The sequence below is a fragment of the Anser anser genome (assembly GCF_964211835.1).
Source record: "Anser anser genome assembly, chromosome: 17".
Lineage (NCBI taxonomy): Eukaryota > Metazoa > Chordata > Aves > Anseriformes > Anatidae > Anser > Anser anser.
In genome coordinates this window covers 1,717,252-1,743,310 of record NC_139738.1, presented here as the reverse complement: position 1 = coordinate 1,743,310, position 26,059 = coordinate 1,717,252, and the positions used below count along the sequence as shown (strand labels likewise).

Genomic DNA, 26,059 nt, shown 5'->3' with positions numbered 1-26,059 from the left:
TTCCCTGTAGCTGTGGGGTTAGGACAAAGCCGATCAACTGCAGGTTTTACTGCCAGCGAGCTGAGACATGCAGCTGTTTCAATTCTTTGATCACAGAAGATAGCAGCACAAGCAAACTTTTTTATTTGAAAACCCCTGGGTAGGAGCTCAGCGCAGCTGCTGGGGCTCCCAGGAGGTGGCCGAGGGGAGGGCAGGGGAGGGCTTGCAACCCTTGCTGGCCACGTCCCTGCAGCAGCAGGTACGCTGAGTCTTCCTTGTGGCCAGGTGTAACCCGTGCTGTGTTTGCCATTCCATGCCAGTGCCCAGGAGTGCTGGAAATGCAGCTTTTTAGGAGCGATTCCTCCATCTCCAGAGGAAGAAGCTAGCACGCTCGGTCTCAGTTTGCACGTCTTGTTTCCTTTCTCGTAGACAGGAAGCATATGTGTCTACCTCAGCCTTATCTCACCAGCTCGCTCGATGCTTGAACTTATCCTTCCGTTATCATTAGTTTGTCAAGGCAAACCCTTCCAGGACTTTCTGACTCACATCCTGGAAACCTTTTTTATTTATTTTTTTCTTAGCAGTTTGGTCCAAGATAGAGATTTTTGTTTTCTCTGCATATTTGGACATGCCTGGTGCATATGCCAGATACTACAAATAGCCCAATCTCCCCTCTTCGTCAGGCAGCATCTGGACTTTTTCCTTCTATGTCATTGCCGTGGTAGACGTTGACCTGGATTCTCTGCTACATAACGGGTAAGAAAGAAGTGGCAGGGAGCTAGTCCCACTGCATAGCTTGCTTTTTTTTTCATTTTTTTTTTCTTGTTTTGCAATGGGGATTGAAGGGCTAGCATTAAGGAACTCAAGTTTATTTCAAGACCTAAGCCCATACCAAGGATGTAAGCCGTAGAGGAGGCGGTAATTTTGAGAAGCAGAAGAGAATTTTCCCTCCGACAGCAGATTGAACTACTTCAGCAAGACTTAAGTTGTATAAATGGTCTCTAAAATGGTATTCTTTATTTTTGTTTTTAAGGGAAAGCTGGAATACAGGAAGTGATGGGATTTTTTTTCTAGTAAACTCTAACTGAAGTATAAGAACTACTTTCAAGGTAGTCTAATTCAGGTGTGGGTATTTGGAACTATATTTTTCCATCCTGTTTAAGTTGTTACTCTCTTAATTTTTCATCTTCCATCAGTGGCCTAACATAGTGGAACGTTATTTCATCACTGTGCGTTACCTGAGTGTGATACTTCGAACTTGTGGGACCCTTGTCTAAGTAAGGGCTGTGTAGGGCTGATTTGTTCTCAAGTATCAAAATAAAGGCCAAAATTACTTTTCTAAAGCTGAAACTTTCTAAAGTACCATATGAACTGGAAGCACAAGTCAGCTCTTAAGCAATTTTTGTGCCTTTCCTTGTGCCTTTCAGTGCAATTTGACATTTTTGATTTTACAAGTGCTGAGCACCGAGGTGCCCATAGTGGCTTCAGCGGAGCTCAGCCTGCACGGATCTCAGACCACAGGGTTAGGAGCCCCGCTGAAGGCGTGGAGTTTCCAGGCAGGGAATGAGCCCTGTATGGGTTCTTGTCCTGACATCACTATAACAGTCTTTGCCAGTAGGTGGGGTTCCAGTCCTATTAAAAAAACCTGGGAAACCTCTTGTCTATAAACGCTCGCTCCTCTTGCACTTCCATCCACAAGCTGGCCACATCTGGAAATGTTTGATTTGATATAGTGTCGTTTTACATTGCAGAAATGAGCGTAAGCGGTTTTTTAACCCACCAAGTGAGAAATGTGATCTGGGTTTTACTACCGACCCTTTAAATAAAAAACAGATCACTTATTAAACCATTATCTATCAAGGATATGGAGAGAGTTAGAAATATCCCAGGATCAGAATCAAAATTGAAACGGACACATTTCTGTCTACTGTCCGGTCCTGACAGCGTGGTCCGGTCGTGCAGGAGCAGAGCTGAAATACCTCACGTGGGGAAAAACAAGCACAGAGAGACAGGAGAAAGGAACAAGCTCACATCCTACCCCGGGATCTGTGTTTGCTGTGACCATTCCCATTCAAGTACGGGGCAGTGCTCGTAGGAAATCACTGAAACGTATTATCATGTGTTACTTGTTGTCAGGATTGGATAAAATCTTCTCGTACGAGCCCCTTGTGCAGCAGTAGATGAGGGGATGCCAGCTAGGCTCCTTGCAAGCGCCAGTGTGTTCACCACTGCCTCCTCTGTGCGAGCAAAAGACTCTCAGTGGAGCAAACTCCTGGCTCGTGAAACACAGTTCCGAGATACTGTGCTCTATTCTGCCAGTTTTGACTCCTCATGTGTCTTTGCTTCAAAAGGACCTGCAGCTGATGCAGGGCTCTCTGGGTTCCAGCTTAAAGGATGCGTGCTAGGTTTGCTCACACGCTCTCACCCCTGTTTGATCAAATGCTGCTTCCTCGCTGGTCCGGGCACAACCCACTGCTCTGATAGAGCAGCTCACGTGAGTAAAACCAGAAGGATTTGACTCTCCGTGAATTATGACAGTTGGCATCTGAAATGAAACAAAGATCAGATCTGAGATGGATTTTTGCCATCATGTTGCATTTAAAAGCTCGTATTACTTTGGTTGTATTACATTGCATCACACTCGACCGAGTCAATGTGTCATAAAGCTGCCTAATGTAATTGTACACTGCATAAATGCAACAGAATGCCTCCGAAAAGTGATATTTCATGCTTGCTAGCTAACGCCTCGGCAAAGATTAAATCCATGAAAAGTAGGTATGTCCAATTGTTAGTTTGGATCAGCAAATAATTCATTACCCACATTATCTTTTTTTGAAATGTCACTCCGTGTTGTAAATCACGAAGGTCCTGCCTAAAATGCCAACGCGGGGATTTTTTTTAAAGAGCAAATTAAATTTGAGGGCCAGTTGGCAGAGTGCTTTTCCCCTTGAGCGGAGCTGCCCCATCTCCAAAGCTGACCCCGAGCACTCGCCTCCCTCTGTCCGTGGTGGTTCAGGACGGGCGCTGCTCGTTCACCCCAGCGCCTCCCTCCCAGGCACTGGCCTCCCCCTGGATGCTTTCAGGAGAGGAACCTCCACACTGGGCACCGTGATTCGGGGTCCCAAGAGCCCTCGCTCTGCTCTTTTTGGGGGAAGAGGAGCATTCGCCTCCTCGTGCCTCAGTTTGTAAGGCTACAAATGCTCAGGAGGCCTAAGTCATAGGGAAGGATACAAAGTCAGGCTTTCAGAGCTCATTCCCAGCAGCTTTGGGTTGTGGGTGCCAAGCTGGGGACAGGGAGGGCTGAGCTAAAGCGCTGGAGCTGCCGGCAGGTCTCCTCCCGAGAGGGCAGCGGCTCGGTGATGTTGAGGCCGGAGATGGGCAGACCTGTGCACCCCAGCAGGGACCTGCAGGCCCCTTCCATTGATGCAGGGACAGAGGCTCCAAAAGGCATGAAAAAGCTGTGTAAATCTGAGGCAGTCGCAAAGGTGTTAGGCAGGAGGAAGGGCACACGCTTGTGCATCCGGAGGATTGCTGTGGAGCGCAAGGCGAAGTGGTTACCTCCCAGCAGAGGAGGCTCCCCTGGCCCCAAGGAGCTGGGATTGTGCGGTGGGAAGGTTTTTGGTCCTGGCTGTCACCTTGTGAGCAGTGATCGCAGTGAGGGTGCCCCTCGCCTTCAGTTCGGAGAGCACGGAGCAGGGCGAAGGTGGTGTCCGGAGGGAGCCCAGGTGCCCAGGGAGGAGGGTTTGATCGCCAGGCTAAGGGCAGGTGATGGATGTGTGGAATCAGCTTTGGGATGTGCTTCTCACACGCCTCCGGGGAGCAGGTTCACTCAGAAGGGGAGCTGGGGACGGGCACCTGTACCATTTAATGCCTCCCTGCAGGCCGGGTCCAAGCGCCCTGACAGTGGAAAGCGAACATCTCTGCTCGCCTCGTTGTTAGGGCGTCATTCAACGTACGGGGGGTTGTTCTCAGGAATGTCAAGGAGCCACATTTGTGGCAGACAAAGCAGGATTTATTTCCTGCATTAGTTAATAGTACTTCCTTTCCCCAGTCAGCGTTCAGACTTGAGGGTATGAATCTCAAACGGAGCAGCAAAGCCCTTAGTAACATTTTAACAGGATTTATTAACTTTATTTGCTTGAATAAACATTGGGATCCTCGAGCACTTTCTTTTTTGAAGATTAACAAACAACCTGGCTGCCTGACGCTGGGCTTGCCATGTGTTGTGGGTGTCCTTCCCCTCAAGTTCCTTTACGGATCTCAACCTAAATCTTTTATTGGGTGGCACGAGGGACATCGGCCCCAAAGTGCACACCTGTATTGGTTACTAAGCTCATGGGTAACACAATATTTCCACAGCTGGTTTGTAAGCCATTTGCTGTCAAGTAGGTTCAAAAGATTCCACGTGCGCGTAAATCTCTGTGTCACCAATATACACCAGGACAAATTTGCAAGATATTTGTACAGCACAAATACTGTTACATTACTAATTTTATGAGTCATTTTTATATCACAGAGAGGAGAAAACAACACGCGCCGTTACCGTGAGCATCAGTTTGGATGAAATAATATTGTAATTCATGTACATGCATAAAATTTTATAGCTATTATTTAATGCTTGTTACACCTCAGTTCCTATCTGTGTGTGGAACTTGCTTGCTCTTTATGTTCCTACTCGTACTTTGCGTTCAGTTTCTGACATCTCTCTCGAGCTATTTGCCTTGCCCAGGTAATGAGCTGTTTCACATTTGGTGCCAATTAGGAGACATTCCAGGCTACTGATACAGTTACAAATGCTGATTCCCAGAAATGTGTGAAACGTGTGGACCAGATTCTGATCCATTCGTTCTAACGCACAGCAACACCACTAACTTCAGATGAGTCACTCTTGATTTATAGATCTGATTTATACACAATAAAAGAGCCTGGCCCTAGCTATTTCCCTCTTACAGTTATGTTTGCTTTGGGGGACTAATTATACTGCAGGCTGCTGCTTGCGTAGGGTTGATTGTGAGCTCGTGGCCCAAACTCAAATCTGAATATGCTCTAGTATCTATGAGAAAGCCCCCTTGGGACTGGGCTTGGAGCTTGGGATTCCTAGGTTCCTTTCCTACTTGCTTAGGCAAGCTGGTAAATCTCCTTTGCTCTGAACCTCTCTATTCCATTTCTACAACAGGTATAATGTTGTTTACTTTTTCCACAACACACAGGGATTGCCCGAGAATTCTAATTTTTGAAGCAATCTGAACGCCTTGGTTGAAACCTTTTCATTTTGGACAATCTTTTATGCCTACGTTGAAAATATCAACAGACTGTTTGTGAAAAAGCATTTCCAGTTCCATATGGAAAATGACTGAAGGGTACGCACAAAATTAAGACTTGCCTGTTGAAACATTAGCAGATTTGTCACACTGTTAGTCTCAGAGCTGGGCTATGCAAAGATGAGAAGAAAGCAATTCAGTGTGGGTTTGGAAGCTCCTTGCTGTCTGCAGGGCTGTTAGGGTGCTGAGCAGGGATGTTCCTTGTGCCTTCTATATTGTCTTAGATGCTTTTTTGCAGCTAAAAAGTCACCTGGTAGGGAAATGTACTGTGTCTACTTATTACCAGACAACTGTTGTAGGGGATACACTTCAACATTCAACCTGTGAGGGGTATCTGGCTTTTAAGCCTGCCTCTGTTCAGCTCATCACAGAGAGTACCAGAATGTGCCAAAGGTGCCAGGATCCCTAGGAAAAGGGGTGCAAAGTGCTCCAGCGACCTGGAAACTTGAGAAAGGAAAACAGGTGAAATAATGCATTTGCACTTGGGTATTCACTCCTGGTGCCCTGCCATTCCTAGCAGCTGAATGGTCATATTCAAACAGGTTTTAATGACATAATCAGACTGAAATATTGTCCAAGTTGCCATCTGTCTTTGTCCCAGCTGACAATGAGGGAGACCCCAAAGCAGTGCATGTTTAATCTGCTCTGGGTAAGTACTTAAGAGACCCAGTGCTCCGTAGTACCTTGTTCAGCAGTGATCAGCATAGAAAATGGAGTAGTAATAGGGAAGAAAAGTTCTCTGCCATGAAAACAGTCCTCCAATTCAATCAAAATGAAAGTTGACACAAAGAAATATCATGCACAAAGATTTGCAGTTTCCCCATTCATATGTTGGAGCTGGAATCATGAAAACTTCTTAACGTGGTCTAGATTTGGGTAGACCCTGGTGCCTTGTGCTCCATCCCTGCTTTGCCGTTCTCTTTAATTACATTCAAGTAGGCAAAGAGAGCTAGCAGGGTCAAATCTGCTTGACAGATCCTCTTTGCCATCTGCTGTCCAAGCCACCTGCAAAAGGTTCAGGTTTGCCTTGATAAATGTGGTAGGCAATCCAGCAAAGTAAGTAGCCCTGTATGCTGAGATTACTGTAACCTCAGAGGGGGAAAACGAGGAAATCGGTGCATTTCGGTGCATACCCCACTGCATATGCATGACTAAAGATAGCAACGGTATTCCGTGCTGTACTTTGATCTCATGGTATTCCATTTTAATTTCTGTTTTCTTAGCTTTTATCCCAAAATCTGCCTGGAAACTGTTTTTTTTTTTTTTTCCTGCACACACCATAGTTTGTGTGTGCAGCATAGGCCAAAAGGGACAAAGGCTGAAATTTACAGGCTGCAGGCTGCTATCATTTTTCTTTTGTTTTGGGTGCCCTTTTTTTTTCTTTCGTTGTGTCGCATTCCAGTTCTGATCCTATCTGCTAATATCATCGTTTGGCTTCACTCCCCCATAGTTTGATGCCCCAACTTTTCCTTGTTAGCACAGGGAAATGGTAAGCTTGTAGTGAGCGATAGCCAGTAGGTCTGGGATTGATTACAAACAAGAATCCTAGATAAGATCATAAATTTAACCCATCCCTGTGATGTGATCGTATCAGGATTCAAGAACGTCTAAAAAGTTGTTTCCGATTTTCAGCCACTTCATCTGGTTTCCATACAGCCCAGCTGGGAGCGAAGCTCTCTCGCGGTGGACTCTAATCCATGCCAGCCTGGCTTGGAAGAAGTCCTTGTTTCTGTTGTTATTGTATTATAAAAGTGGATAGAAATGATTTAGACAAGATGGCCATTTCAAGGAGGATCAGTTCAAGCACTGCCGAGATAAAACTGACCTGATAATAAAACAGGGCTGCTTTCCCACCCTGTTGCCTTCCTTCCCTTTCCCTCCCCGAAGTTTAGCTGCATTTAAGCAAATTCAGAATGGTGCTTTAACACCCTGAAAGCCAACGGGGAACCATTAGCGAGAAAACCAGCACTTGATAAAGAAAAGAAGGTCAACTGAACCGAAACATGGCCAGTCTCAGCAAAGCCAAACACGAGGGTGTTTAGTGCCTGTTCCTTCATTGTGGGCAGAGATACTTGTGCTCAGCTCACCACCCTTCTGGAGCCAGAGCCTGCCTGTGTTTGTCCACGTCCTACATCTGAGCCGCCTGCTTTCCCTGCTGTAAATGACCACTGGGATGCAGTCCCGTTGCCTGAAAGCAGTTTGAGCTTTACACCCTCCGCAGCCGATGCTCTCCCATCCATCCCCTCGCCCCGTGGTACCAGGTGATTTAATGTTACTGTGGCTTTAACGGCCTCGTCGCTGCTCTGCCTACACAGTGGTTGTCTCCTCTGTGACTGTGCCTGGGAAAATCTATTACTGGAGTGCCATTAATCTGAGGCTGCCGCCTCTGGCACTTTCTGACTCTTCTATTTAATGGGCCTCTGCTTCCGGAGCTCTGGAGACATGCTGTTTTCCTCTCTTGATCAGCTTTGTTTAATTATCAAAATATTTGATGCAGAAAATTGACATTAGTTGTGAAGGTTCCTGCCTTCCTCCTCCTCGCGGCCTCCCTCCCTGCTTTGTAGTGACATTGAGATCTTCCGCGTGTACCACCTTCACCTTAAAATAGCAAACGGCTTGAACAATCATTCGCTTGTCCGGGCACAAGCCGCATCAGCGAGCCAGGGATAGGGCAGCTGCGAGCCCCCGGCTGCAGCGCGGTGCTGAGCACGAGCTGGCCCCGTGCACGGCTGCACCCCGCTCTGCCTCCCGCACGTGGAGCAGCGAGGGCAGCCAGCACCCTGGTCCTGGGGTGGCTTCAGGGTGAGCTCGTCAGCAAGGCTCAGAATGGCAAAAGTCCCTCCGGAGCTGAGATTTCCACTCCTGCGTCCTGCTCCTGTCCTCAAAGCAGGCAGCTGGAGGTGGTGCAGGTGTTCCAGTTGCCCCAGTGCATTTTGCTTCAGTAACCACATTGCTCACTCCAGGACTTGGGATGGGCGCGTATAAACCAATATTTATTGCCCGAATGAATATCCAGTTGCAGTAAGGTTCCCACATACAAGGGTCTTCACAGTTAGGGAAGCCGAAGTCCTGAAAAAGTCCTCCCATTAGCAGGCAAAAAGCACGGTAAGACCACCGGTGGGGAGACAAATCTCAACAGGGTACGTTATTCTCAATGCTAAATGTCCTTAGCTGCTGGAGCAGCTATCAAAGGGAAGCAGTAAGTTTTCTGTGCCTGAAATCGTTCAGTTGAGACTGGATGCTGTTCTGGAAACTCCACTTTTCCCAAGCATAACATACCTAGGTTTAGTGCAGGGCAAGAGGGTGAAAGTGTCAGGGCTCCTGTCCTGGTCGGGCAGAGGAGCTGGCGTTTCCTGCAGGACTTGGAGCCTCTGCCACGCTCTCCCCAGCGCTGCCTTGTCCCAGAGGAAGAGGAACCTTAAAGATGGTCTGAAATTCGCGTCCTCCTTTTGGCAAGCCACCTCTCTTATTTCTGCTGCCTATCTGTAAAATGCAATGAAACGTGAATTACTGAGATTTGGGGCTACTGGGAGACAGAGCAGGGGAGCGATTTGTGTAACCCTGAAAGACACGAGTGCCGTCGTTGTATTCCTCCCTCACACGGTGCCTGTCTGCTCTGCCGGGCTTATCCCTTCCCACTAACATTTACTGCCCTCTCTTTCTCCATTAGGCACGCCGTGCTTCCCTCACAAGACACAGGCAGGCTGTAAGGAAGGTGAGTAAAGTACAGATGGGGCCCATAAAAGTTATCCAGCTTGCTGTTACGGTGACTTTCAACAAGTAAATCACTTCCCAGCAAGAGTTATCCTCTTTTACCAGCACCACCTTAGATGCTGCTGTCACGATCAGACTGGGAATAATTGCTGTTTGGTGTTCGTACGGTTTGTTTGGGTCTTGCTATGTATATAAATATTTTCAATTCTGCTTAATAATTCATATTAAATTATATTTACTAATTAATTCATATTAGAAGGGTATCTGTGGTATTCAAACAAAGCAATTTACAGTGAAAAATAACATTTAATTGAAGTCAGAGCATTTTGAAGATGGACATGGATTTTGATGAGGAATCTTGTCAGCAGCAGGGTACATTCCTCAGCCAAAGACAAAGGGACACACTGGAAGCTGTAGCACAGATGATCTGACAGCACTGAATTTTGCAAAACAGTTCAGATGCTTTATTGTCAACCCACGGAAATGGAAGCAATGTCCACGATCTCACAACGTGCTGTATCACAGTATTGCTTTCCAGCCTGTTCTTGTGCTCAGTGACCCCTGGCAAGAAAAGGAAAGTGTCTGGGCTACGTTCTTACCTACTGGGATGCTTAAGTGGCAAATATGGTTGCTTCTGCAGTCTTAGCCACTTTGAAGAGTTGTTTCTCCTTTATGGTGTATAAGAAACACATTCAGGAACAGTGAGATGTGCAGGCAAAGATCCTACCCTGTGCATACACCTGCTGAATGCCCAACAGCTTTTCTCACCAGCATGTCTGTGTTGCCATCGTTGTGTCCCCTCCCTTTGGTTTAGGGTACAAAGACGCAAAGTGAGATGAGCACTGCCCCCAGACCCCCAGCCTGACCTGTGTGTAGCAAGCAACCCAAATGCATCCTTTTGGGCTCAGGTTTGTTAGCAGACTTTTCATTAAAGTTCCAACACTTCCTTAAATAAAGGGGCAGATTGGCAATTCATGCAAAGCCTGACCAATTTCACTAGCTAGTCCATAGCTGCATAATTTAAAAAAAAAATGTTTTTTTTTTTCCTCTTCTGTTTGCATGGTTTAATCTTGATGGTTTATCTTTTTCAACCTCTTATCTCTCTCTTGCATTACTTTTGTATTAGGAATATTTCTGGTGAAGTCAGTGGAGTTACCCGTGTGTAATTCTGGAATAATCAATTGGAGGCAACTACGGACTGCTCTGGTAAGTAATGAGCGCACCGCGAGAGGTAATCAGATTCAGACTCTGCTTGTGAATATCCACTGTTAAAAGATCGGTTATAAGTCTCCATGCTGTTTGGGACTCAGAAATGCAAAGCCAGTCTAGTAATAGGTGTTCATTGCATCACAGATTTGGGTGTAAGGAAAAGGAGTATCTTCAGCTTCATTTATACTGCAAATGAAAATAATCAGAAAGATACAAACCACCAAGGTGCAAAATGAGTTTTCCAATTCATAAACACAAGCCACCAGGAGTTAAAACCTCTTGGTTTCTTCCCATAGTGCCCCAGGCAATAGTTTTCATATATATTTCTCCATGGTCAGAAGTCAGAGCAGACCACTGCTATCTAAGACCTTGACTTTTTTTCCCTGACAGTTACAATTATTACAGCCCGGGGGACTCATTTTCTCAGTCTGGCCACCCGCTGACCTAGCCTGCAACCAGAATACACTTTAAAACAAACAAACAACAGCTAGGCTCCCTTCTCCTCGCTTCTCCTCCCCCAGCTCTGGAATATTTTTACACCGCACCCCTTGCAAAAGGATATTAGCCACTTTTGCTGAAGGCACAATCACATTATCAGCACCATTCTCTCTCTCTTTCTCCCTCTCCTCCCCCAAAGATAAATTTTTTATGTTGCTATTTTCTTCTCTTTTGTATTTGGCATTCGATATTTACTTGATAAACTGCAGAGCTGCTACTAAATGGGCCCTGATACAACTTAATAAATACATAACAACATCCAGACTGCGCTGTATTACTTCGCTGTGTCCTGGGCTGCTAAGGAACCTTGGAGATAATGTCAGCTAAATAAAAGTTATACCTTAGCACAGGGGGAAAAAAAGATACTTATTCTGGAATAATTATTTGTGCATTAAATGACTGCTGTTGTTGCTGTTGAAATAAGCTGCCTGATAATCTTTCCCCGTGTCTTTCTGAAGTGCACACACGCTCGGTGTTTCTCGTATACAGAGAACCTTGCTGTGTTGGAGCATCTATCCTTCTCTGGAGGAATACGTAAGTAATACACAACTAACAAATTTTTACTGGGAGACTTTCCACTGTTCTAGCCAGGAAATATCCACAAGCAAAACCTTGACATCTGCAGGTTAAACTTTTAGAAAGAAGCCTGTGTTTAGGTGCACTGCTGAACTGAGGTGTGATTCAGTGAGTGAGTGTGGCAAGACCCAAATACACGGGCTGGGCCTCGTTAAATACAGATATGAAAGAAGGAGATACAGTAAACAGTTACAGATCAAAGCTGAAATGGAGGTTACTCACTCTCCTCTAAAGTGCACAAAGTTTTCTCTATTCTCATTGTCATATTATAACACTTCCAATTTTTTTAACAAGTTTTTCACATCTTTAGATTATTATTTTTTATTACAGAAACCAATTTAAACCAGGTAATTGATAATCACCCAATGTACAAAATATTATTCCCACATCTGCCAAGCACTGACCAGTGAATATTCCCAGGTGTGGCTGAGTGATAGGAACCATCACTCGGTGTCCTGGAGAAGCACAGCATTCCACATCTCAGAGATCCTGTTAGACCCAGATTTAGAAACTATTCATAAAGCCCTGTTTCTTTAGGGGAAGGTACCCAGGCATTTCTTTAGCCTTAGCCAATGCTGGGAGGCCTTTTTGGGGAAGTAGAAGTTCCTTGTTTGATGGTAAGCCCTTCCTTATAATAAGACTAGCCAGAGAGGTGGAAAAATTTGAATGGAGATAACGTATGAGAACTGTACACCTATGATTTACATGAGGGAACGTCACTTCCTATACAGCACGTACTGGTGTTTTGTTACCTTTCCAGGAAGAAAGCTGAGATCATTCCAAAGTCTGTATTTAGCGCAAAAGAGCATTGAACAAAATACCTCAGCAAACCCTGAACCACCTGTGGTTTTGAGATGACCTGTTTTGCCTTTAATAACATGGATGAAGAAGATGTATGCATGCATAAATGCGGACACACACACAGGTACATTCAGGAGTCATTCCTCTGACCTTCACTGTACTTTCCTTTTCCAGGAGGGCTGGATTTTCTTTACTAGTCTTTTCCAACTGTGTTCTAATTGCTGAAAGCATCAGCATAAAGTGCCATCAACCAAAATGAAGTGAGGCAGACTCCCACAAGCTGCAAAACTTTGCAACACAAAGCCACAGTACAAAGAGTTTAGCTCTATAGAAACCACAGTGAATGCTATGAAGAATCCCAGAAAACTTTGCACGATGCTTCAAAATGCGCCACAGGGATCCAGCGCTTGTTACCTCCTGACACCATCTCTCTGTAAAGCAAAAAGCGTGCAGCGCTCTGTGCAGCGATTACCCCGAGGTCCTACGCATTCAGTGCTGATGTTGGAAAGTTTCAGATCTCACAAAGAAGACAACAAGGAGCTTTGATTGCCCCCGTTGAAGCTCCTGGTAAGGAACAGGTCACTTCCCTCCAAGCCTCTGAGCCTCGCTGTGTGGATATTTTCATGCCCGCTTGACAGGTGACTGGTTTACCAGACAGGGTTGTCAGTGCTGCTGGGGGTTATCTGGATTTAGCTGTAGGCAGGAACTGGACCACAATGAGCATTAAAAAAGCTCGCTGTTCTTCGTTTGTTTAGAGACAAGCCATCTCAAACTTGTTTGAAGCCTTTTTTATTGAATTCACACTCTTGTGCCAAGCACTGAAAGATTTACTTTGGCTATTGCTGCAAGATGGAAAGCATATGAATGCGTGGCTGGCTGCCAGCCGTGGGTGCGCAGTGAAAGCTCTGGTACAATGGCCGGTTACATGGAACAAATGTGAATGCGCTGGGCAGACGTGACTAAAGAAAGGCCTTGGCATTCAAAGAACCGTTTGAGGTTTTATCCAAGTGACTGAAGTAGGGTCAAGAGATAACACTTCCAACCAGCAAAGCAGCTGAAAAGTAGCGAGCTACAGGTACGTGTGCGTGTCACCTGAAGTCGCAGCTGCCTGCCTGTCCTTGCAGGCTCCAGCTCTTCCACAGATGCCATCTGCGAAGGCAAAGACCCACTTGGACTCACCCAGCGCGAGGCACCCCAACTGCTGTTGTATATTTCTTGCAGATGTTGCCATAATTTTGTTGTGGTACAATTTGACATACGACTCCCTGCTGCATCCGAAAGGGGCACATTATCTCAATTAATGTTTCACAGCAAACGTGGCACTGATAGTATTCATGGGACTAAAGACTATTACCATTTGCATGGTGACTAGAACAAGAATTATGACTATGTGTGTTTTCTGCAGCAAAATTTGCCCTTGGGCTCTTTTTTTTTTTTTTTTTTCCTTTTTGGCTTGTGACAATGTTCTCTTTTTCTTCCTCCTTCTGTTTTGATTTCTACTTAAAGTTTTATGGCTCTGTCCCCTCCAGGGTGCTATTATCTTGTATGCTAATAGGGCTATGCATATTCTATTAGCGTTGTCAGTGTGAGATAAGAGGCACATTCTGTAAGGAGCACTCAGGGGGTAATAATCACAGCAAGGGGTCTCAATGTTAGTACATTATCAGTCATCTTCACATTTCAGTGGAGCCTGTTTATGCACCTCTTCAGCTGCGCAACTCAGACACTGAAAATTGCTGAATGTTTACGGAAACTGTTGTAGAGGAACATAATGAGATTTGAGATTGACTTGATAAAGGAGCCTTCTCCCTTGTTGCTTCCAGATACAAGATGTTTGGAACTGCATGCAGTAAGTAGGATAATATGTTATAGGGCAGTTAGCAGCTAAAAGCAGGCTCGGATCTGTATTTCAAGCAATAGTGCAGCTATCTAGGAAAAGATTTCACGAGGGTCCGCATCGTTGTGCTTTCTTCAGAAATTTCTCTTTCCGTCTCACTTTTCTACGTGGTAACACATAAATGAGCGCACCTGGTTCACATCAATAGGAAGGCTGACAATTTTTACACCCTTAGTCATGAACTTGAATGATTTTAAGTCGGTCCACAGCAAGAAAATCAGCGACAGGATGTGAAGGGCAAACGAGCGACCATATGCAGTGCTTAGTTAAATAACAGTCCTTGGTTGCAGCAATGGCCACTGGCATATGAAATAGGTGTCGTGCGAGTGTTTTTGCCAGCTATTGATGATGCTATGGGCTGGTGAGGCAGAGGCTTTGCTGCTGCTGGAAATGTCTGTTGTTTCTCCCAACTGACTTGTGCTCCCACCAAATCGGGGACTTTGTAATAAATTCAGCGCCTGGTTTTGCAGACCATGGGAAAATAGCCTAATGAGGAATGACACAAAATATAGAGGTGAGGAACTAATCACGTATTCAGAACGAAGGAACAGACAGTTCTTGGGGACAGATAGGGAACTTTTGCTGTAAAGCTTTTTCTTTCTGCAAATAAAAATCTAAACATCCTGCGATGGGCAAAGCTTTTAGGAGAGTCTTAAAATGTTGCTCAGTATAAATATGCAAATTCCTAAATGCATAGATGCCTAGTTAGATGGTCTAAAATTAATTCCTGGGAAGCAGCAGCTATATGCTGGCTACAGTTGAACAGCCATAGCAAGAAGGAAAGTGCTATGTTTTGGATCACTTCTGTAGTACTTAAAATTACACATGGATATGAACACTCCTTACTTTAAAAATATTTGTCCTTGACATTTCCAGACACATGGCTCACACCAAATGTATTCAGCTCCATCTCCTGAGGGTCTTGAGATTAAAACCCCTGCTTTCTCACCTTGTGATCTGGCATTAATAGCTGATAGAAAAATCACATACATGACTGACATCTTCCTAGAAATGTGAGACTGTGGAATTAATGAATGCCATGCTGGAAAGCAGGGGTCAGTTTGGAAATAGGATTTCTGTTGCCAGCCATCCAGTCATGAACTGGACAATCTGCCGTTCATTTTTTTTCTTCAGCATTGAGGAAAATTGGTCTGGAGAATAAAGCAGCCAGAAAATAAGTAGCTATGTTTCTTTGGCCACTGGAGGTTGATGGACTTTCACGGCTTGTGGAAATCGGGCTGACTTCTGGTTTACAGAAGAGCTGTTAGCACATTCTTCCTGCCTTGCTAAGTTCTTTATCCCGCTGTTATCCACAGGAAAAAAGTCTGCAAATCTGTAAATCTGCAACTTCTAGAAGCTTGGGTGGCCCAAGGAACTGATGGCCAGACACCGTGGTACTGTTAGACCAATGCCAGCGATACAGCAGTGCTAGCCGGCTGCGCTCCCAACCTCTGGATGGTTGGTGAAAGGTCAGGGGAAAAGATATCCCTGCCCTCTTTGGGGGAGAGGGGTGTTTCCAGCCCCAAAGTGCATCAGCTGATAGAGACAGCTGGAGAGAAGGGGCCATGGAAAAGTCTGCTCCGTATGATTTTAAATCACTTTCAGCAAGATAACATGCGTGGTGTACCTTATCTGATGTTTAGAGATCCCCTCTGACCCCAGCGGTGCTAATATTCTTGCCTGTTTTCTACCTTCTCTGCTGCATGTGTCTACAGTTTTGTCAACACTGATATTGTCAATGTGGCCGTGATGAAATCACGTTTACTCATGAAATAATATTACTCGTAAATGAAACAGCACAGCCCCTGTACAACACTTTTCACTAGCATGGACTTAAATTGCTAGCAGCTCTGTGGAACTAGTGATGATCTCAATGAAAAAAAAAATCAGCACTTTCTAGAAAGTAGATGGTTTCATGAAAGAAATAATGCCTTTTTGTGTATTTTTAACATGAGATCAAAGCTTGGAAGCATTTGTTTTGTGGGAGATACATTTTCTTTTCCCTTTTACTTTCTTTCCAATTTTCTGTTCTCTTTTTTCAAGAGCAAATGAAGAAAAAAAAAGATACAGAGGGAGCTGGAAGAGAGAATTGGAAAGGAAAAACTTTTAGTTAAGACTTTTTGTCTTGGTAAAAAAAAGAAAAACAGGAATATTTGATTGAAGTGTTTGCAGGTGTTTTTTGGTTTTGTTTCTTTTTTGCGAAAGACATGCTATTTCTCATGGTTCTGTCAAGGTAGCTCCCACTCCCTCTGAGCTCTGCTGCAATCATTCTTGTTGCTTCTGGGTGCACACTGGTTATTTTGGCTTCCACAGTGAAACTGCACAACTCCCGGTCTGTCAGCTAAGCCAGAAGACAAATGCAAAAAGGGAATTACATATCTTCTTTTGCTGCTCTTTTTACATCTCATCAGAAAACAGCAACAAAACCCTATCTGTGCCCCGATCCCTTTCTGCACCCACATTGTATGAATGCACTGGATGGCTTTAATCTGAGCGAGGGTTAAATCTCTTTTCTGGACTCCCTCTAACTGGATTCCTGACTATAGGTGTGATCAAAGGAAGGTTTAATTAAATCAAAGGTAGTTTGCATTCAGCTAAAGCAATCATTATAAATAGGTTTTCTTTTTAAAGGGTCATAATAACTGTGTTTGTTAAAAGGATAAAACCAGTGAAAGATCTGAAGACAAATTATCTTCTGTATTTTGTGACTTCCTTATTGTTTCAGAGCAACCTTTAGAAAAATAAATCCAAAAGCATCCTTTTTACCTCAGCCTGTGGGATCTGTAGGTGACAGAAGAGAAAAGCACCGTGCCACCAGCATGCTGCAGAGGGCCTTATTCTGCCTGAGCCGTCCCACTGCTCGTGGCAGCTGGGCAGGTAGTACCACGGGGCCGAACCCAGCCACTGCTGGGAGCTGTGCAGGAGTCCTGGTGCTGGAAGACGAGACGGGACCCACAGCCACTTGCATGTCTGAGAGCCATCCCATTTTGATCAGCGAGCGCATGAACATTGCACGGGGAGAAATGTGGAAGCAATTACTTTAAGAGCCGTCTTTTGGGCAATTCCCAAAGAGACATCAGACCCTGTATTTATGAAGCCTATTGCATCGGGCCCTAATGAAGCAATTAAGCAAAGGGTCCTCTGTGTTTGATCTAAATGTGGTAATTTTTACAAAAACATCGCCGAGTGATAGATACCCATAACTCAGAGTCCTTAATTGTACTTAATTTGTTTGGAATACGAATGTGCATTTAATTAAGCCAGGGCTTTGCCCACATGTTTAAAGAAGGGCTGTCAAGGAAAATTAAGACCCAGTTTGTTTTCAAAGTTACTGGTTTTTATCAGGCCAGGACAGCGATCTTCGAACAGAAGGTTACAGATAATTAGGCAGAGACCTCAAGCCAAAAAAAAATGCAGAGACACTGTACAGCTGAGAAAGCAGGAAGAAAAACTCCTTGATGAAGAAACATAAGAATCGGCTGTTCACATAGTAAAGTCATGCATGGCTAGGATTTGGTAAATGTGACCTGTTGGTTAAAATGTGTTTTGCGTTCTTAAACTCCAGCAATGTGGATGGAGCCTGGCTGTGGTTAATGGCAAAGCAGCTGGCTCTGGGACCAGAAGTCATGCGGCACTTAAGGACCACTGGGAGCTGATGGCATCTCCATCAAATGACAAGAAAGTGCAAAGGCCAAAAAGCACTTTTCTTGCTCACTCAAATTTACTGAACCTAAAGCAAGGACTTTGAAAGGTGGTTTTAAAATTGTCTCTTTCCCAAGCATGGAAATACCGTAGGTGCTTGTCATTCTGTTGGGAAGAATATTAGTCTGGTGCACAGAAAAGGACTTTATTCCTGGATAAGCAGTGCTTTTGACTGGCTGATACTAGTACAGAAAGCAGCAGAATGCACTTTTACACGAGCAAAAATATTTCAGTAGGAAAGGAAATATTTCAATAGGGGAGGAAAGATTGTAAATAGAAATGTTGAGACATCTGTGGATTTAAATATTTTTTTCTTTCTTATTTAGTGGAAAAATAATGAAGCTGGAAACAAATAATGCTTCAACACACATGAAGAAGAAACGGATTTGGATTCTGAAGAATTAGTATCAGCATAACAGCAAACAACATTCATGTGTGGACACTGAACCCTCCAATTTCTGTGAGTCCTCCACAAATCACGTGCTGGTTATCGGTTTCTCAACACTGTCATTTTTAATGTCATGGGGAGGCATTTATGTCAAGACCATTATTGGGGAAAATAGTTTCCTTGGCATTATCTCACAGTCTAAATAGGTTACGTGGCTGACAAGGAAAGCTGTGCACATATCACTGGTGAGTGGTGAGGTAAGTCACAAAGAGAGTGACTTGTCTACGGAAAGGTGGTGCATCTGTAACAGAGCTGAAAATTGAACCCAGATTCCCTGCACCGAGGGAATGTCGGGGCCTGAATTGCAAAAATCGTACCCTGGGTGTTTTGATGGGCTACCGCTCTGATGACAGCTGCAGTGGTTCTTAATTACGGATCACAAAACATGTGGAGAATTGGTAGAGTTTTTAAAGGAAAACTCACTGTGGATGGTGTTATCTCCTGTTTTGGGATCTGCCTTTAACTGATTAGCAGCTAATTCAAGCTGGCATCTCTCTGTGAGATGGTACCTGGCCTTTTCTGCTTGGGTGGCTCAATTTAAAAGTTGGCAGAATACCCAGAACAGCATCAGACCTAATTTAGTATAAAATTATTCAACTTAAAATAAACAGAATAAAATAAAATAAATCCTATGGTATTAGAGTTCTCTTGGCTGGATTGTTTAATGCCTAGCAAAGATTTATGGCCTGCTGTTGCTAGAGCGTCAGAAGGACTGTACAGCGCACAAGTACCCTGCAAGCCCTTTACCAGGGGTCTCCTCGCCCCCGGTGTCATAGGCATGTGAAAATTTGGAGACCCCCCCAGAATGAGATGCTGAAGGGGAAGGATGCTGTGGGAGAGCAAGAGGGTGCTCAGTGGCACCGGTGAGGCAGAACAAAGGCAGGGAGGTGCTGCCATGCATTCCAAAGCCACTCCAAGGAGGTCTCTCTTTTTTGATGTATCTGCTAAGCACATTGAACCAGTTTGCACGCGCAGGCCCAGAACACAATTCTTCTCGTGGTAAATGAGTATGTCAGCCGTTTCACCCCCTTACTGGTGTTTAAAATTTTTGCAGCAATAACGGAGAATTTGAAAGGACATCAGAGGTGGATTTACGGGACTCCTGGGAAATCAACTGTTTCCTGTTTCAACAGCTTCTTCATCATAACTTGCTTTCTCAGTCACTGAATGATGTTCTATTAATCTTGGTGTGCAATGATTACTATTAAATGCAGAGCTGGATTGAACCTCAATTTGTGAAATAACCTTTTCTGTGTCTTCTGTGAGTCCAGCATAGTAAACTTTGGGTAGAGGTCTACTGACCAAGTGGATAATTGTGTTCCAATGCATCCTGTGAATAATGCAGATAAAAAAACCTGGAGTGAATAATTCATTTTGCCTCCACTCATTTTGAATTAGTCTATTCATGTATGTATCCTTTCCAGTCTGCCTGTCTCTATGCATGCATGTATTTACATAGCAATGTTGTAATTCTCAGGTACTTAAATATCAAAGCAATATAACTACTACTCTTTGCATATGTTCCTGACTATGCTGTGTGATTGCATATGTATAAGTCAGCATTGTATATTGTACCATAAAATTCAGGACTTGATTTTAAGATGAAACATGACACATCATTTCTGCTGCTGTGACGGCTATCTAAAATTAATATTAAAATCTTTCAAATGTGGGCAAATCATTTTGGCCTGGCTATAAATTACAGAACGCATATTTTGGGCTGCGTTCAGATGCAATGCTATATGTTACCAAAGATCAGATCACATGCTCACAATTTTACCTTGCTTTTACCTTGCCAGCAACTTCTGGATCCTAGGTCATGCACAGCCTGTGAGCAGGAGGAAGCACTTGCCTTTGGGGATGGCGTTCCTTGAGGGGTAAGGACAGCAATGAAATTGTTTGTGCATCACGGGCACCTGCCTGCAGCTCAGGAGCCTTCATCTGAAAAGCTGATTTCCTGATTAGGTCGGGTTTGTCAGAAAAGTTTCAAGAAGCATCTGAAATCTTCATGGACAGCTGAGCAGCCCGTGGCTCTGGTCTGTGGCAGTGTATCAGCCGTGTCTGAGAGCTGTCACTGCCCCGTGGTGGATTTGTTGGCCCACTCGATGCACTGCTCCAGAGGACAAGGTACTGGGAATGTTCCCAAGGGAATGGGCTGTGTGTTCTCCTGCCTTGGGCAGCCAACAAGTTGTGAGCACGCAGCTCCTAATCGGGGCTGGCAGGGCAGGTGGTTTATCTGTGCCTGAGAGGTCCTGCTCTGCAGAGAGGCAGACGCTCGTTTTGACTCCTTGTTGTGGGCTTCTCAGTTTCCAGTCCATTACAGGTGACACAGCCGATAAGGAGCCTGTCTGTCAGTGCCGTCCCTAGAGGGGCGAATCTTCATCCCTCCCTGTACTCAAAGCAGAGCCGCCTGCTCACGCTTTTTTGGATCATGCTGGGCACTAGGTGAGGGCTGCCCTGCTGGAAGCCAGGTCACAGCATCCCAGCCCTGCCAGGCCCTGTCCCACACAGCCCGCACAGCACTTCACGGGCCACAGCAGCTCCAGAGCAAACCTCCTCCCCACTGGGGATGGCAGTGCATAAAACAAATGCACTGCCATTTTCCGAGGGGGTCAGAAGAGGAAAGACTTGCAAACCTGTTCTGTGAACAGCTCCAACCCCCTGCTTGGGATCTAGGTTTCGTTGGTAGTGAATAAGCATGCTGTTCATTACTCTGAGCCTTACCTTTTTTCCTTTGAGCTGACCTCAATTCTAACTCAGCTTATTACAGTTTTGTGTCTGATATTTCAAAAATTATTTTCCTAGGGTTAATCCCTAACCCATGGCAATACCATTAGGAAAGTTATCTGGCAGACTGACTTGAAATAGTTACCATTTAGAGCAAGCAGTCTTCTCAATTCATAGAAATCTTTATTTATTATTCACGGATTGGAGAAACTGGAGCAGCATTTCTACAGTGCAAAGCATTGCTCCGCTCTAGTTTTGTCTGACAGACCTGTGCTAATTACTCTGTGTGGTTTTGATAGAGAGCCAAGAATGGGTTGTAGAAAAATGTGTATCACTAAAACTTAGGTCCCCAAAGTCAAAAGTAAAACAAACAGTGAGAGATCATTATCTGAAGCAGACCCTTACTAGCTGTGTACAGAAAAAAGTCATTCCCATGTTTTGTTTTCCTTTTTTTTTTTTTTTCTTTCTCCTTTAGACCAAGTAGTATTCGTGTCTGTATCTGGAAATGTCTTGAGTTTGTACAGTTAGGGCAGACAGTACATTTATTCTGCTTTATCCCTTTTTCCTTCACTTTGAAAGGCTATAGCTGGCTCTGGGGTGGACTCTTTGTGTGGCCTTCAGTGAGTCACTTAACCTTCCTGTGCATCAGTTTACTCATTTGTAAAAGGAGTATTATAATAATAGGCACCCCTCGGGGGCTCTTCCAGATTTAAATAATTAATGTTGGTAAAGCAGTTTGTGAGTCTTAGATTAAAGGTGCTAAATAAAGGCAATATATAAGTATTTTTTACTCCAGCTCCTTATAGAAAGAGCAAAGCAGTAGCCTGATAACTCTTGGATTTAAAGCTGGGAATTAATGTTACAGTGCTCAGAGTATATTTTGATTTCTGTGGTCCTGATTCAGCAGCGCTCTTAAGTCCATCCTTAATTTCGGAAAGGTCTGTTAATTTCCAGAGGCACGGATCCCGATCTGGAAAGCTTTGTTGAACCAGTTCCTGGTGACAGACGAGAAGGATCAGCTGTGCACGTATGTGCATGCATGTGTCAGTGTGTGTTTATCCTTTCGCATTTATGACCTCAGTAAGAACATCACTGCAACAAGAATATAATCAGCAAGCCTCATAAAGGTTGCAAAATTCATCCGGGATGCAAATCAATAAATGTAACAGGAGAGAAACTACAAGCTGTGCATTTCCACGGAAGCGCAGATTTTGTGGGATGGATAGACGCTGCTGAGCATGACCTAATGCCGCAGGAAAAAAAAGCAACCACAGACCTCAGCATCTAAACAGTATGAATATTGAACCAGAGGTCCTTGAGTAATTGTCCTTTCTTCACTCTAGGGGTGAAAAGGGTACATTAGACATTCACTAGCAGCAAATGGCACCTGACATCTCTTTAAGTGAAAGTCAGCTTGGAATTTTTTTTAATGGCCAAGCATAAATCTTTTAAATTATAAATCAATAAATAGTTAATTCAATAATAGGAATCTTTTAAATATTTAATGAGTCATATGCAGAATGGCTCTATAACTGGATGTTGATGGAACTGTGTCAGAGGAATTTGAATCAAACTTTTCTAAACTCCCCATATTAAAATAGTTATCGATTCAAACATAAACTATGAGGACTGTTGCAAAAGTAAGGGGGGGGTGGAGGGGCTTAGCATACATTTTCTCATCCAAGAAAGTGTAGAACTAGCAGTTTATTTTTAATGATGTATTCTTGAGCTTTTCAGGTTGTATTAATGTTCCCAGAACAAAAATGAGTAAGAACCTATGCAGACGAGATTTTGTGTGTGTGCATATTCATTAAAATCTTGTTTTAGTGGCAGCTGTGCTCTTAAATAAAAGCTGTGGCAGTCTGCCTCTCATTAAGGGATTCTGCTAACTAGCAATGGCATTGGTATCCTGAACTACCTCCATCTGAAACCGCCCCAAAGTTTAATTTATTTACTAGAGTTTCAAGTGGAAGACAGTGGAAGCTGTACCCACAAATGCTAGAGCTCAGCTTGTTCCTGCACAATTTTCTCTGGGGAGATCAGTAGGCAGTGTTCACTCTCATTAACTCCGTGCTGCTCTAAGTCAACAACAGTGTTCCTAATTTCCCTGAACTGGAGGAATCTCCTACTCAATCCGCAGACCACGTTCAGTGCACTGTTATTTCATAGCAGATACGGCATCTTCAACTAAACTGTAACCTAGCTCTCATGGTCGCAGTAAGTCCTCTAAACCAGTATAATCAGAGCCAGAGTTGCTGCCTCCTCAGCTGGCCCAGTTGTTGGTCTGGCAGGCCAAACATCAGCGTTCCTTCAGCATTTATTTCAGCATTGGTGCTAGGCACTCTTGGCAGCCTTGGTTTGAGTATCCCTGAGTAGTCGCTGCTGGTATCTCCAGTTAAAAGGGTGGAAAGGATGGTGCTGAGAGCAGGATGCGGGTGTAGCTTCGGCGGGGGAAACACAGGCAAACAGGCAAGAAAGGTGCAGAGGCAGGAGAAGGACCGGCCAACAAGCTGAGGTTCTTTCAGAGTTGCTCCGTGACTGGTAGGTTTGCTTTGGGTAAGCTTATGTGCATTCAGTGCCACACATTTCAGAAACACGTCCTGGCATTTGAGGAACAAAAAAGGCTTTTATGCAAGGCTTGTTCACCATTTTAAAAGCTTCCGGCTTTTAAGCCACTCAGCAAAAATAAATGGTGTCTTTACATTCCTTTAACAAAGATAGCAACAAAGGTGTTTGATGTTGCCTCCTGAAACAATGAAACACGGTATCAGAAACGCCTTCTCGTCACACCTTATCTTACCCATTTTGCAGATGGCTAAATATGTTTGTATTCCGAGGGGACAAAACTTGACTGTACAGAATTCATCCTACTGCCTCTGAGGGGCATCCAGCCCTGATGTGGGCCCTGCCGTTTGCTCTACGCATGCATCTGTAATCAGATGGAGTTGGTTCAGTATTTGTAGCAAATCCGACTTTCATTTGTATTCTGCACACCTCTTCTCCCCCTCTCCGTGTATGTACATCCAGAAAAGCTGCCTGCATATCCTTGTTTGGTTTTTGTTGTTTTGTTTTGTTGTTGTTGTTTTCCCCCAGGATGACAGATACTGTAACAATGACAGTAGATTAATATCTCCTTAATCAGCCAAATGAACATGACACACAAGGGTGACAGTTCAATTTGGTGCTAACAGATTGCGCCTATCAGAGCCCTTCCATTCCAACGGATGTTTATTTCTGGCAGAGATCATATGGTTCTGGGAGGACCCCAGCTCCCACCAGCTCATAGACACCCATTAAATACATCAAGTACCACATAGGTGTTACTCACCCGCCTGTCAGGACACTAGCTGCTTGGGAAATTAAATGAGCCTTGACACATGCAACGGAGAAACACTGTCACTTAGCCGGGCGAAGCGGCAGCATGTATTATTGACTACCCGCTGCTGCAGGTCCCTCTCTTTATTGCTTGCTATTTTTTGTTTGCTTGTGGACTGTTCGCTGCTGAAACATGGATCAGACACCGAGTCTGTCTCCTGGGGAGATGTGTAACGAAATGTAATGGGGAGGAAATGCAGACGGGGCAGTGGTTTAGGTAGAAGTGATACATTAAATCTTAGTCCCAGAACCGGCGGTGCTCGGAGTTTGTTTGCAGGTGGGATTTCAGGAGGATCTGGTTTCTAATTCTGAAATTCAATCCGCAGGCTCTAATTCAAATCTTTCTTTTCCTGCTTCCTGTGGCATTTCAGATGAAGTAGCCCCAGATACTGTACAAAGGAGCTGCAAGTCCTTCCGAAGGGCTGTCCCTGCTCCTGCCCTCGGCTCGGCCACGGTCCCTTTTCCCTTGTGCAGGCTTGTAACACAACACCTAAGCCTAGGAGGGCACCGCCATCAAGAAATCGAAGTAAAGCTTGGAATTTGTCAGGCTGCACTGTGGTGTGACCGTAGTATCAGTGCTTGCAGCCCCAGCCCCAGCTGCCTGCCCAGCACCGTGCTTATTGTCGGCTGGGGCACCGGGGTGGCACGCTGCGTGCCAAGGCCTGGCATTGCTGCTGCTGTGTAAATCTGTCCTCAGCACTTACAGGTCCGATTCTGCAGCCCTCGCTGCTCCCCACGGGGCTGTAATTGAACGGGAGAGTTTTCATTTGCTGGATGAACCCCAGTTATTTATTTTCACAGTGACTCACACCAGCCATCTGCCTGTTTTTGTTTAGACACCCTTGCAATGCCCTTCCCATATACGTGAAACTGCTAAATTTTGTGGAGTCCCACCCAAAAACAAATCGCATTTGTAGACCTCTGCAAACCTCATCCACAGACAGGAACTGCTCCAGAGCTTAGCGGCAGGCTCATTTCATTACCTTCTGGTTTTCTTATGGAACTTGGTTGCACAACTCCCAGCAGTTTGCTTCAGAGAAGACAAGAGCCATCTTTATTTTTGAAAGATAAAATGCAAGTGAGTTTCAGCAAAAAGGGTTCCAAGACAAAATTAACAATAAATTACCCAAACAATGACATTAAAAGATATCCATATGATTGTAAGTATGAAGCCAAATCCTTCCAAAGGAAGGTTCTGTCATTTCCCACACTTGTTACAATTGCTGTCATACAAGTATGTTTGGTATTTTTATCATTTTTTTCCTTCTTATTACAGGTTTTGTCATAAGAATAACTCATCAAGGTTTTATGACTAATAAATTCTCTAAATTACAGTCCAAGGATGCATTACTTTAATTTTTTTCTCCGTATTCCGTATTTTAATTGCCTAGCTATTTCCCACTTGCCTTTTTTAATGACTCATTAGGCTTAAGGGGAAAGAATAGAATTTAGTCCACCTAAGATCTTGCATCAAGTTCTGGGCACCTTAGAAAGGAAGTGATATATGACGGGAGGAAAAATGTGACTTGTATGTCTCAGGAGAAGACTTTGGATTTTGAGTATGAAGGATCCTCAAAACCGACAAAATAAAAATACTCAAGAAAGCCCGAGGCCAGGAATCGATTATTAAAATTATTGGAACAGTTATTCCTAATAAGAAATGCATTCAAGAGGCATTTGTAAAGTATAGATACAGGCATAAGCTTTATGTGTAAGTAGGTCTACTGAGTTCATTGGAGAGTTCTGAAGCCTAAAATTAGGTGAGCCCGTAAGCACGCTGTGAAGCCAGGACAAGCAGAACTAGAGGGGACA

General features: G+C 44.3%; 1 protein-coding gene across 2 annotated transcripts in view; it reads left to right on the top strand.

The window, feature by feature from the left end:
- LOC310882955 (actin-1-like) overlaps positions 1-26,059 on the top strand; it is a gene marked incomplete at its 3' end in the record, with an annotated part of 131,630 nt that overhangs the window by 36,790 nt on the left and 68,781 nt on the right. The window contains exons 3-11 of one of the 2 annotated variants that reach the window (XM_083802473.1): positions 8,971-9,015; positions 10,141-10,220; positions 11,180-11,255; positions 12,058-12,190; positions 12,273-12,665; positions 15,312-16,872; positions 18,024-18,157; positions 19,945-20,022; positions 20,111-20,272. Of the gene's footprint in view, positions 1-8,970; positions 9,016-10,140; positions 10,221-11,179; positions 11,256-12,057; positions 12,223-12,272; positions 12,666-15,311; positions 16,873-18,023; positions 18,158-19,944; positions 20,023-20,110; positions 20,273-26,059 lie in introns of both variants that reach the window. The other variant, XR_014573242.1, reaches the window with a different exon arrangement.